Here is a 13,333-nt window from a genome sequence, read left to right on the forward strand (position 1 = left end):
TATACGCAAATCAATCAATGTGATACACCATATTAACAAATTGAAGAATAAAAACCATATGATCATCTCAATAGATGCAGAAAAAGCTTTTGACAAAATTCAACACCCATTTATGATAAAAACTCTCCAGAAAGTGGGCATAGAGGGAACCTACCTCAACATAATAAAGGCCATATATGACAAACCCACAGCAAACGTCGTTCTCAATGGTGAAAAACTGAAAGCATTTCCTCTAAGATCAGGAACAAGACAAGGATGTCCACTCTCACCACTATTATTCAACATAGTTCTGGAAGTCCTAGCCATGGCAATCAGAGAAGAAAAAGAAATAAAAGGAATACAAATTGGAAAAGAGGAAGTAAAACTGTCACTGTTTGCGGATGACATGATACTATACATAGAGAATCCTAAAACTGCCACCAGAAAACTGCTAGAGCTAATTAATGAATATGGTAAAGTTGCAGGATACAAAATTAATGCACAGAAATCTCTTGCATTCCTATACACTAATGATGAAAAATCTGAAAGAGAAATTATGGAAACACTCCCATTTACCATTGCAACAAAAAGAATAAAATACCTAGGAATAAACCTACCTAGGGAGACAAAAGACCTGTATGCAGAAAACTATAAGACACTGATGAAAGAAATTAAAGATGATACCAACAGATGGAGAGATATACCATGTTCTTGGATTGGAAGAATCAACATTGTGAAAATGAGTATACTACCCAAAGCAACCTACAGATTCAATGCAATCCTTATCAAATTACCAATGGCATTTTTTACAGAGCTAGAACAAATCTTCTTAAAATTTGTATGGAGACACAAAAGACCCCGAATAGCCAAAGCAGTCTTGAGGCAAAAAAATGGAGCTGGAGGAATCAGACTCCCTGACTTCAGACTATACTACAAAGCTACAGTAATCAAGACAATATGGTACTGGCACAAAAACAGAAACATAGATCAATGGAACAAGATAGAAAGCCCAGAGATTAACCCACGCACCTATGGTCAACTAATCTATGACAAAGGAGGCAAAGATATACAATGGAGAAAAGACAGTCTCTTCAATAAGTGGTGCTGGGAAAACTGGACAGCTACATGCAAAAGAATGAAATTAGAATACTCCCTAACACCATACACAAAAATAAACTCAAAATGGATTAAAAACCTAAATATAAGACTGGACACTATAAAACTCTTAGAGGAAAACGTAGGAAGAACACTCTTTGACATAAATCACAGCAAGATCTTTTTTGATCCACCTCCTAGAGTAATGGAAATAAAAACAAAAATAAACAAGTGGGACCTAATGAAACTTCAAAGCTTTTGCACAGCAAAGGAAACCATAAACAAGACGAAAAGACAACCCTCAGAATCGGAGAAAATATTTGCAAATGAATCAACGGACAAAGGATTAATCTCCAAAATATATAAACAGCTCATTCAGCTCAATATCAAAGAAACAAACACCCCAATCCAAAAATGGGCAGAAGACCTAAATAGACATTTCTCCAAAGAAGACATACAGACGGCCACGAAGCACATGAAAAGATGCTCAACATCACTAATTATTAGAGAAATGCAAATCAAAACTACAATGAGGTATCACCTCACTCCTGTTAGAATGGGCATCATCAGAAAATCTACAAACAACAAATGCTGGAGAGGGTGTGGAGAAAAGGGAACCCTCTTGCACTGTTGGTGGGAATGTAAATTGATACAGCCACTATGGAGAACAATATGGAGGTCCCTTAAAAAACTAAAAATAGAATTACCATATGACCCAGCAATCCCACTACTGGGCATATACCCAGAGAAAACCGTAATTCAAAAAGACACATGCACCCGAATGTTCATTGCAGCACTATTTACAATAGCCAGGTCATGGAAGCAACCTAAATGCCCATCAACAGACGAATGGATAAAGAAGAAGTGGTACATATATACAATGGAATATTACTCAGCCATAAAAAGGAACGAAATTGAGTCATTTGTTGAGACGTGGATGGATCTAGAGACTGTCATACAGAGTGAAGTAAGTCAGAAAGAGAAAAACAAATATCGTATATTAACGCATGTATGTGGAACCTAGAAAAATGGTACAGATGAGCCAGTTTGCAGGGCAGAAGTTGAGACACAGATGTAGAGAATGGACATATGGACACCAAGGGGGGAAAACTGCGGTGAGGTGGGGATGGTGGTGTGCTGAATTGGGCGATTGGGATTGACATGTATACACTGATGTGTATAAAAGTGATGCCTAATAAGAACCTGCAGTATAAAAAAACAAACAAAACAACTAGTACTAAACTTTCATTGGGTTATTTGTATGGAAATATGTTAATATAAATGTTTCAGACATTACATGAAATTTCTAAAAATCTTATATTTGTATTTGTATGGAAATATGTATGAAATATGTTAATATAAATGTTTCAGACATTACATGAAATTTCTAAAAATCTTATATTTGTATTTGTATGGAAATATGTATGGAAATATGTTAATATAAATGTTTCAGACATTACATGAAATTTCTAAAAATCTTATATTTGTATTTGTATGGAAATATGTATGGAAATATGTTAATATAAATGTTTCAGACATTACATGAAATTTCTAAAAATCTTATATGTTCTGGTATAATATTATAAGTAATAATCCTAGTTATTACTTTAAAATGTATATCTCAGAAATAACTAATTTTCTTGTCAACTGCATTATTATGAACTTTCATCAAATCTTTTACCGTGGTCATTTTTAAGTCTTTTGTCACTTACAGACAGTTCTGGGTGTACTCTGATGATTTTGCAAATATGTTCCTATAAAAGGGTTTCATCTTCAAGAAATTCATGGAAAAGACTCTGACAAGTACAGGTTTCTGGTAACTGACTGTACTGCTGAACTGAATGAATAAGCATTTTCAGAACTCTGATGAAAAACTGATGAACCCATAAAAGTGCTAACAAAAGATCAAGATGAAAAAAAACAATTAATTACATGGGACTGCGTGAACTGATGAGGATGAGCATAATTTTTGTGACTTTCTGTCTGAATTAAAAAAAAAAAAAATCCCACAAGGACTCAGAGGCAAACAATATACAAATCAATTTTCACTGCAAAGTAAAGGAGCTGTTACAGTGGAGGATTTCTGGACTGAATGTCAATATTATGACATAGTATGAGTGGGTTTCATGTTTGGTAATTGCAATCATTGTTGCTTTTGCTGTGGTCATCCATGTACAATGCTTGGTGTCAGTCTATTTATCTCTTGTAAAAATAAAATACAGTGTGTGTGTGTGAGAAAAAAAAATATATATATCCCTTCGACACAAACTATAAAATTCCTAGAAGACAAAAAAAAAAATAATAATAATAAGTAATTATATTGGCTGAATGATAATGAAAATACAATATACCAAAATTGGTGTGATATAATTAAAACAGGACTTAGAGAGATATTTATACCTTTTAATGACTATTAGTAAAAAATAAAGTTCTTAAAATATGACCTAAGCAGCTTCTTTAGGAAACTGAATAGAAGAATGACTTAAACCTAAATCAAGCAGAAGAAAGGAAATAACCGAGAGAAGAAATCAATTTAATTGAAAACAGAAAAACAGAGAAAATTAATAAAACCAAAACCTGATTCCTTGAAAAATCAATACAAGTGATAAAAATTCTTGCCATTATGTTTAAGAAAAATAAACAGAAAACTAATTAAACAACATAAAGAATTAAAGATAGGATAACACTTCACACATTTCAGACATTAAAAGGAAAAGGAATTATTATAAGCAAATTCATGCAAATAAATTTGACAACTTAGATGAATAGGAAAAATTCAGAGAGAAAAAAAGTTACCCTAACTTTCTCAACTTGTAAGAGTTATATCAATTAATAAAATCAAATTCTTAATTTTAAACATTTCCAATAAGAAAGGTCCTGATGGCTTCACTGGTGAATTTTATCAAATAGTTTTTAAAGGCATAATACCAATCTTAGACAAGCTCTTTCAGCAAATAGAGAAGCAAGGAACACTTCCCAACTCATTTTAGGAGGCCAGAGTTACCCTGATTCCAAAACCAGATGAAGACACTGCAAGAAAACTATAGACAAATATCACTCATAAATGCGGACACAAAAATAATTATCTAAATAATATCAAATCAAATAAAAAATATTTTAATGACATTACATCATGGCCCTGTGGAGTTTATCTAGAGAAAATGAGGTTGGTTTCACATCTAATAATCAACCATTGTCAGATACCATTTTAATACAATTGAGGACAAAAATCATATCACCATTTCAAAAGATGCACAAAAAGTATTTGACAAAATTCATGCCCTTTCATGATAAAAACACTCTCAGCCAACTAGGAATAATAGGGAAGTCCTTCATATTGACTACAGATATTTATGAGAAATCTACAGACAACATCACTCTTAATAGTGAAAGGATCAATGCTTTCTGCATAATTTGAACAACATAGCAAAGATATCCTCTTTCAATACTCTTTTTAATATTGTACTCAGTGTTTTAGCAGGAGAAAGAAATAAAGTGTGTATTGATTAGATAAGGGATAGTAAAACTATCCTTATTTGCAGCAATTTGATTGTAGGGAATTAACAAAAATCTACTAGAAATAATAAAAAGTCAATATAAAAATTCCATATGTATACATTAACAATAAACAACTAGAAAATGAAATGTAAAACTCTATTCAAAATGGCATCAAAAATGAAGCAATTAGGAATAAATTTAATTTAAAAAGTCCACAGCAAACCACAAAACATTGAAAAGGGAAATTAAAGAACACCTAAATAACGGGAGAGATATATTTATAGATTGGAAAATATAGCCTTGTTAAAATGGGAATCTTCCCCAAATTGATCTATAGTGACATTTTAAAATGAATCAAAGCCCTAACAGGCTTTTTCAAATAAATTGAGAGGCTGATTTTAAAATTTGTGTGGTAAGGTAAATGACCTACAATAGCTAAGTTAATAAAAACAGTTGAATTGTATGCTTAAAATGCATGAATTACATTGTAAATAAATAGTACTTCAGTTAAGCTGTAAAAATCCATGGAATTACACAATCTGGTTTCTGGTTTCAATACTTACTATAAAGCCACACCAATCATAGAGTATGAAGTTTAATGATATAAGAATCAACATAGATCAATGGATCGGGATAAAAGTTCATAAATAGACTCAAATTTACATATTCAACTGATTTTCAACAAAGGTAAATCAATGGAGACAAGATAGTCTTTTCAAAAAGCATTGCTGGAATAACGGGATGTCTATATGGAAAAAAATAACCTCTGCTCTTATCTCACACAATGCATAAAAAAATTCAAAATTAATCAAAAGCCTAAATATAATAACAACTAAAATGATTAAAGTTCTGAAAGAAAACAGAAGAAAACATCCTTGTGACTGTGACAGGCAGAATAATGCTCCCCTAAAGATTTCCACATCCTAATCCCCAAACCTGAGAATATGCTAGTTTAATATGGCAAAAGATACTCTGTAGATGTGATTAAGGTTAAGGACCCAGAGATAGGGAGATTATCCTGGATTATCCAAGTGAGCCCAAGCTAATTAAATGAGTCCTTAAAAGCAGAGAATTTTCCCAGCTAAAGTCAAAGTCAGAGGAAGATGTGACTGTGTCAGAGATGTTACTTTGCTATCTATACTGAGGATGAAGAAAGAGTCATGAGCCAAGGAATATGTGTGGCCTCTAGAAAATGGAAAAAGCAAGGAACCAGATTCTCTCTTAGAGCCTCCAGAAAGAAACAACCATGTCAACACCTTGATTTTAACTCAGTGAAACATATATCAGAATTCTGAACTATAGATCTGTAAAATAATGTATCTGTGTTGTTTCAGCCACTATGCACATAGTACTGTATTATGGCAGCAATATAAAACTAATAGTGACATTGGGGTAGGTAAGGATTGCTTAAAGTGGACATCAAAAACACAGGTTATAAAATAATTAGGTTGACAAAAAGGACATCATTCAGATTAAAACTACTGTTCTTTGAATGTCAAGAATCTCAAGAAGACAAAAGGCTGGACTCCCATAGAAAGGGAGAACATTTCTGTAAAATATATGTCAGATGAAATGCTTATAACCAGAATGTATAAAGGAAACATACAACTCAATAATAAGAAGGGAAAAATGCAACACAAAATAGGCAAAAAATAAGCGTATGAAAAAGTGGTCAATAACTTTGGAGAAATGGAAATTAAAACCACAATAAAATACTAGTACTCATTCACTAGAATAACAAAAACTAAAAGCAACACAAACATCAACCAGCAAATAAGAAAGAAAACATGTGGTATAGCCATATCACATTGCAGAAACACATCAGAATATAAAAATATGCAGCAACGTGGATGAATCTCAAAAACATCATGGTAAGTAAAAGAAGATAAACACGGAAGACTGTGCACAGGATGATTTCATTAATATGAAATTCTAGAAAAGAGAAACTATTGTGACAGAAAGAAGATCACTGGTTGTTTAGAGACAGGAATAGAAGGAGTGATTGAGTCCAGGGGGCAAGAGGAAAATTGTTAAGGTGAGATAAAAGTTCTATATCTTAATTATGAAAACTGTAAACTTTCATTGAAAAATTAACTTAAAACTGACTAGTTTTATTATATGTAAATAAAGCCTCAATAAATACAATAGAGAAAAATATGCCAAATAATTAACCACTGGTTATAGAATCAGTTGATTAAAGAAGAGTAAAACTCAGGATGTTTATATCTATTTTTATGCTTCATCCACTAGGTCACACTTCCTCTCATGTAAAGCAACATTTTTTGAAGTGCTATTCTTTTATGAAATGTCCTTTGCTGTATTTCTGTAAAAAAGAAAAACTGTTAATGAATCCCAACCCACACAGTAATATCAATGCCCACACACTCAGCCAGAGTTCTTTCATAATCTAAAATTGTAATAATTAATTTGGATTTCAAATTAACTATATTAATGTGACAACACATCTGCCTTAACACTAAGAGAAAAATCTCTTCGGGGGTTTTCCTTCCTCTCTCTGTATAATAGAGAGTACATGTAGCATATTAATAAAATAATAACTTATTAATATCTGCTTTCTAAAAGCTGAAATTCTTAATACTAGCAACATAGAAGATGTCTGAAAAAAATCACATTGTAAAATCTGCTTTTTATACATATTTTATCATTTTCCTCCTGATTCAAAATAATCTACAATCCATTTTTCCCATTTTACATTAAAACTCAGAATGAGAATTTCTATTAAAGAAATTCTGAAAATTTACTCAAAGACAGTAAAGGGATTCATGTAAGGTGTTAATCCAACAGAAGCAAAGAGAATGGGAGGAGAATAGCAGAAGCAATATTTTATACAAAAGGATAACAATGTACAAAATTAGTAACTGTTTTAACATAAGAAGAAAGCTAAATTCTAAATAGGCAGAGGGAAAAGACAAGAAACAATGAAATTTTCATTGGGGAACCAAAAGGGAATTGGTGTCACTTGGTACCTTTAGGATTGTGAAGGTTTAGTGTAAAAAAAGATAAATTCGTAGAAGCAGTTAGATCACTTGAACTCCCATTCTCAATCAACCTTGCAACTTTCCCTCCCCAACAACCTCCTCCGTTTCTTACGCACAGAGTTATTTTCTGAAAAGGGTAAAACAGAGTTTCTCAATGCAGGAATACAAAGCAGAGTAGAAGAAAGTAGTTTCATTCTGAAAACAAATGGGTTAAGTGAAAATGCACATATTAAAATTATACGTTCTTCAACTTTTTCCCCCACTCAGTTCCTGGAAACCTGGTGTTCAGGGATATGTCATCCTGGCAGAATTGGGTGATAGTCTTCTCTGGGAAAACTGACTACTCCAAGAGAAAAATATGCAAATATATTGATATAATGGGTTCCTCAAGGAAACAGCCTGACAGATCACTGAAAAGTGAAAACTAAAGTGAACAAATCCAACTTGTGTGTACAGAACTTTCACGTAGATTTTTAGTGCCCCACTTTTAATAAGAAGGACGTTGTATATCACCAGATATTTGGGAAACTATTTAATATAAAATACCAAAGCAAAAACAGAGAAAAGTAGTATATAGGACAAAAAATATGCAAGGAGAAAAAATTTAAAAACTACAAATAATATTCTCAAAGTGATAAGAATATATTATTTTTATTAAGCAAAAATAGAATGCTACAACAATAACATTCAGAGAACCAAATATTACTCTTGGTAATTAGAAAAGTGATAGTAGAAATGTAAAACTCAATGGAAGTTTTGAAAGATAAAAATAATTCTTTCAGGAAGTAGAATAAAAAGGTGAAAATAGTAGATAAAAGATAATAAAATTAGAGAGAAATTCAAGAATTACAACATTGAATTTTTTTTTTAATTTTTATTTATTTATTTTTGGCTGTGTTGGGTCTTCGTTTCTGTGTGAGGGCTTTCTCTAGTTGCGGCGAGCGGGGGCCACTCTTCATTGCGGTGCACGGGCCTGTCACTATCACGGCCTCTCTTGTTGCGGAGCATAGGCTCCAGACGCGCAAGCTCAGTAGTTGTGGCTCACGAGCCCAGTTGCTCCGCGGCATGTGGGATCTTCCCAGACCAGGGCTTGAACCTGTGTCCCCTGCATTGGCAGGCAGATTCTCAACCACTGCTCCACCAGGGAAGCCCACAACATTGAATTTTAAGAGTTACAAGAGTGAAGAGAGAAATGTAGGAGAGGAAATCAAAGGAAATATTAAGAAAATGTCACAGAGCTGAAATTCATAGCTTGCATATTCCCAGAGATCATCAAATGCCTGGAGATGGGATAAAAATCAATCTATATCAAGGCAAATCATTGTAAAGTTTCCGAATACTGTCCAAAAATAAATTAACCTACAAACTTCTATAAAAGAGAGAAAAAAGGAAAGCCTTCAAGCAAAGATCAAGTAGAATGGCTTCTCAAAAAAGACACAGATGCTGTAAGATAGTTAAGCAATGCTTGCAGTTGTGAATGAAAATGATTTCCCACTTAGGAATCTTTGCTCAAAGAGTTTTATTACTCATGTACGAAAGGAGAATTGAAACACTTTTAGACCAATAGGCTTAAAATAAGTCACATGCCATGGAACCTTTCTCAAAAAAGGTCCTGGAGAATATGTTCCACTAAACAAGTAAAAACCTGGGAAGAGGAAGACATGGGATTCCGAACAGCATCCAACAAAACAGAAGAGAAAAATAATCTCCAGGATGTTCATGAAGGGCAGTTCCAAAATGATAGCCAAGCAGTCAATTTTACAGTAGGTCATAAGGCTCCAGGAGGAGTCTCTTCAGGGAGATGAAATTGATAGAATGCCTAATGTATCTGAATGTATTAAAAATAGAGGTCTACACTTGGAGAGTGTGGAGTTCAATTAATAAAGTACATAGAAACAAACCAATGAGGAGGGAGACCAAGACTATAGTTAATTCTAGGATGAATAAAATATTGTACAAGAGAAAAAAAAAAGAAATAATAATGGTTAAGCAGTTGATTTTACACAGTTATAATATAAGAACTGATTACTGTTCTAACTAGAATTACAATTATAACTCTTGGGAAAATGAGAGGGATGGAAAGTTGTGTGTGTGTGTGTGTGTGTGTGTGTGTGTGTGCATGTTTAATGGGGTGGGGAAAACATAAAAGAAGACCGAATTTAAAGTCAATTCCTAAAATGTGTAAATCAACAAGTAGCAAAGTAGAAATGCAACTATCTTTGAAATATGAAATTAAACCAAAATAATGAGCTAAAGATGTTGGAAATAGATGTCTATGGAGAATAGGAAATGAGAATAGAACAAGGTGCTGCTTTTTTTTCATACCAAGACTTATAGACTCTTTAAACTTGTCTGTATATGACTGGGGGGGGGTGCTTTTTTTCCCAATACACATGTGTTAGATATATATGTTGCTATCTTAAGTTTGGGATATATCATTTGGATTGTATAAATATATTAAGTCTTTCTGCTCTCAAATAACTTATTTTACAGGTAATGAAGAGTCTATAAATAAGACATATAGATTGACCAGCTGCACATTTGTAAAAACAACAAAGCTCAACTATCGCTTTTAAAGGAAAATTGAAGGCAAATATATGGAAAACTTTTGAGCTTGTGCATTTGCCCCTTTACCACTCCCCATGCCCTTCCCAGACAAACTTATAGCTTCTTTTTTGGAAATCAATGTCCCTCTTCCATTTAAGATATGAGTTAAAAATTGGTTCATCTTAAAAGCCTTCCCTGATTCATCCCACTCCACACTAAACACTTGTTCCTTTATGTTCTTTTAGCACATATGTTGTGTATTCAGCATTATTTCCCACTTGTTAATGTATTACTTCACTCTTAGCTCAAGGTATTGCTTGCATTTATAGCTTGTCTTCTCTAGATAGACAATCAACTTTTTGAGAATAGGGCTGTATCTCATTTCCTATTATACTTACTAGTCTTGTGATAGGTTATAAAATAGATAACTAATAAGAACCTGCTGTATAAAAAATAAAATAAAATTCAAAAAGAAAATAATTTATTACAGGAAACACATTAGGGAAATTTAGTAATTTCATCTTCAAAGCTGATGTCAGATTACAAGCAAGCCTTCCCACAGCATGTGTCAGATCCACTATTCCTTCATTCAGTAAAATGTCTTAATTATTGTCTTCGTGTTCAATGCTGTGCCAAATGCTGAAAATACAAAAACATTTGAAATTCAATACAGCTCTTCGTTCTGCCTCCCACAAAAATATGAGTCTCAAGTAGAGGATGGATATCGGGTTCGGATTTGGGGACAAAAATAAATGAGCTAAACATGGTCAACAGGGTAGCAGTCTAGTGAAGTAAATATAAGGTTATAATGTGATAAGAGAAAGACAGGATGCAAGGAAGGAACTTTGTGTCACAGGATGAGGCAAAAGATGTAGATTCTGTTCCATATAATCATGATCAAATTACATGATTGTTGAGCCTAAATCCACATCTCTCCCTTTATTCTATCCTATTTTGCACCACACAATTCCTTACTTTCTCCATTTTAGTCACACTGGCCTTCATCCACATTCTCCCTATGGGCCATTGCACTGTGCATCCCTCTTCACTGGAACACTTTTCCAACATTATTCACCTAGGTATCCTCTAGTTATCCTTTAGATTTCAGCTTAAGTGTCACTTCCTTAGATATTTCTTCCTGAATTTCTTAAACTATATACCCCAGTGTGTACCTTGTACTTCTCAGAAACTCTTGTCACAGCTGCAATTTTGCATGTATTTATGTGAATGATGTCTATTTCCCAAATTATACACTAAACTCCTCCAGAAGAGCAGGTGTGTTGCTCATCACCACTTACCTCAATGCTTGAAATAAAACAGGTACTCAATATAGTGTAGTTGAAAAAAATTGAACAAATAATGTGATAAGAAAATAAAGAAATGAAACAAGCACTTTGGGAGATAAACAAAAAGATGACAATAGCATGTTACTATCCTTATTGATCGGGGCCCATAGGATTCCACCAGGTCATCAAAAAGCAAAAACTAAAAAAAAAAAAAAAGCAAAACCTGCTCAAGTTATGGAATTACCACAAGAAGACTAGATAAATAACATGAAGACAATTCATATAGGGTTAGATATTTCTTCATCTGGAGATAAGTTCATCATCTCATGGGTGGACTTTCCTAGAATACTGGGACATAGAGGGCATCTATGCTAGCACTGAGGTTGCAAACTATGACACAGTGTGGCTCTGAAAGGACCTATTAACAGGGAAAACATCTTTGGTGAGTATTAATCTCTCCCCCAGACTCAGAAATTCTTGCTCTCAGACTAGGAACATATACCCTAGTATCTCACTCTTTTCACAGTTAACTGAAATTTCAGCACTACATAGATTTTCTTAGTTTAAATGATTTTTAGGGAATAAGGGCTGAGTTAGAGAATTAGTTAACTAAAGTATTTTGTTGACTACTAGGAGATATATTTTAAGCACTCTACTCAAGGAGCTACAATTTCAAATGACTAGTACATTTGCTAGAGTTTAGTTGCAGGAAAGACCAAAATGGGCTGGGATGGACAGGGAAATTTTCATGGAAGATGAAAAGTACAAAAGAGATGAGAAGGTACTTCAGGAGAGGAATGGTATAAACAAAGACCTAATTCTATTTAGAGCTCATGATACCCATAGTTTAAAAAATAATGTTAGTTTTTTCCGGGTTTATCCCATTTTCCTCATATTATTTCTGATTCTAGTCACTCAAAGAGAAAGCAGGGAAATAATTAGATTTCTTCTACAACAGAGGAGTATTCTGAAGAGTTAAATATCCAATCCAACTCTAACATAATGGATATGGGCTCAGAAATGAGAAATAAACGTACCATTTTCCTTCCACAAAACATCAAAGAGTGATACATAAAACCTTTTCAGAAAGAAAAATGTCTTTTTGTCAATGTCTAAGAACTAAGCTTTTTTGTTGTAGTTGCTACCATGGAATTTACTATATTTTATTAAACTATATTAAAAACTCATCCAGAATGTACAATCCAAGAAGAAATATGTTCCTGCTGATAACTTCCTTTTTATATGGAAAATATTATTTCACTCTAACCTAACTTTTCTGTTGGACTATCTCCATTCCTGTACTACTCTTACTACTACGATGCAATTAACATAGCTCCCCGTTTACATCTCCAATGACTTTTTAAACTAATCCTTACATAACAGCAAAACTTAATTTGGCACAACCATAAAAGTTATATAAAATGGAGTTATACTTTGAAAAGCTGAAGAGTACTAACAATATAAAATTAAGATTTTTTTATTTAAATATAAGATGCCGATTTAATTATAAGGCTCTAGCTCTCATTTTCTTTTTAAATTAAGTATCTGAACAAAAGTTTATTTAAATATTATCTAATTAAGTCTAAAAAGATGTTTATATTTGCTCTTTATAAAATTAAAGTTATTAAATATTTCTCAATACTATAAAGACTAATATTATCTTAATTTTCTCAAAAATTACCCACTTAATGTTAGATAAATTAAGATCCTAATTTTTTTCCCACATGTATCTGAGATACTTCTGAGATTCTTGTTATTACTTTGGGTGTAAATAGGCTTTTATGCATAGATTGCACTTAAGCTTCTGCAAAATTTCTTTTATGACATTATTAGTAGAGCTTTTGAAACAGTTTGTCAAAAGTGAGTGGTATGGGAATTTTGTGTAGAAATATGGATTTTAAAGAAAAGACATTATTTATTTTGGTGCTC

This window comes from Balaenoptera physalus (assembly GCF_965194825.1).
Source record: "Balaenoptera physalus genome assembly, chromosome: X".
Taxonomy (NCBI): Eukaryota; Metazoa; Chordata; class Mammalia; order Artiodactyla; family Balaenopteridae; genus Balaenoptera; species Balaenoptera physalus.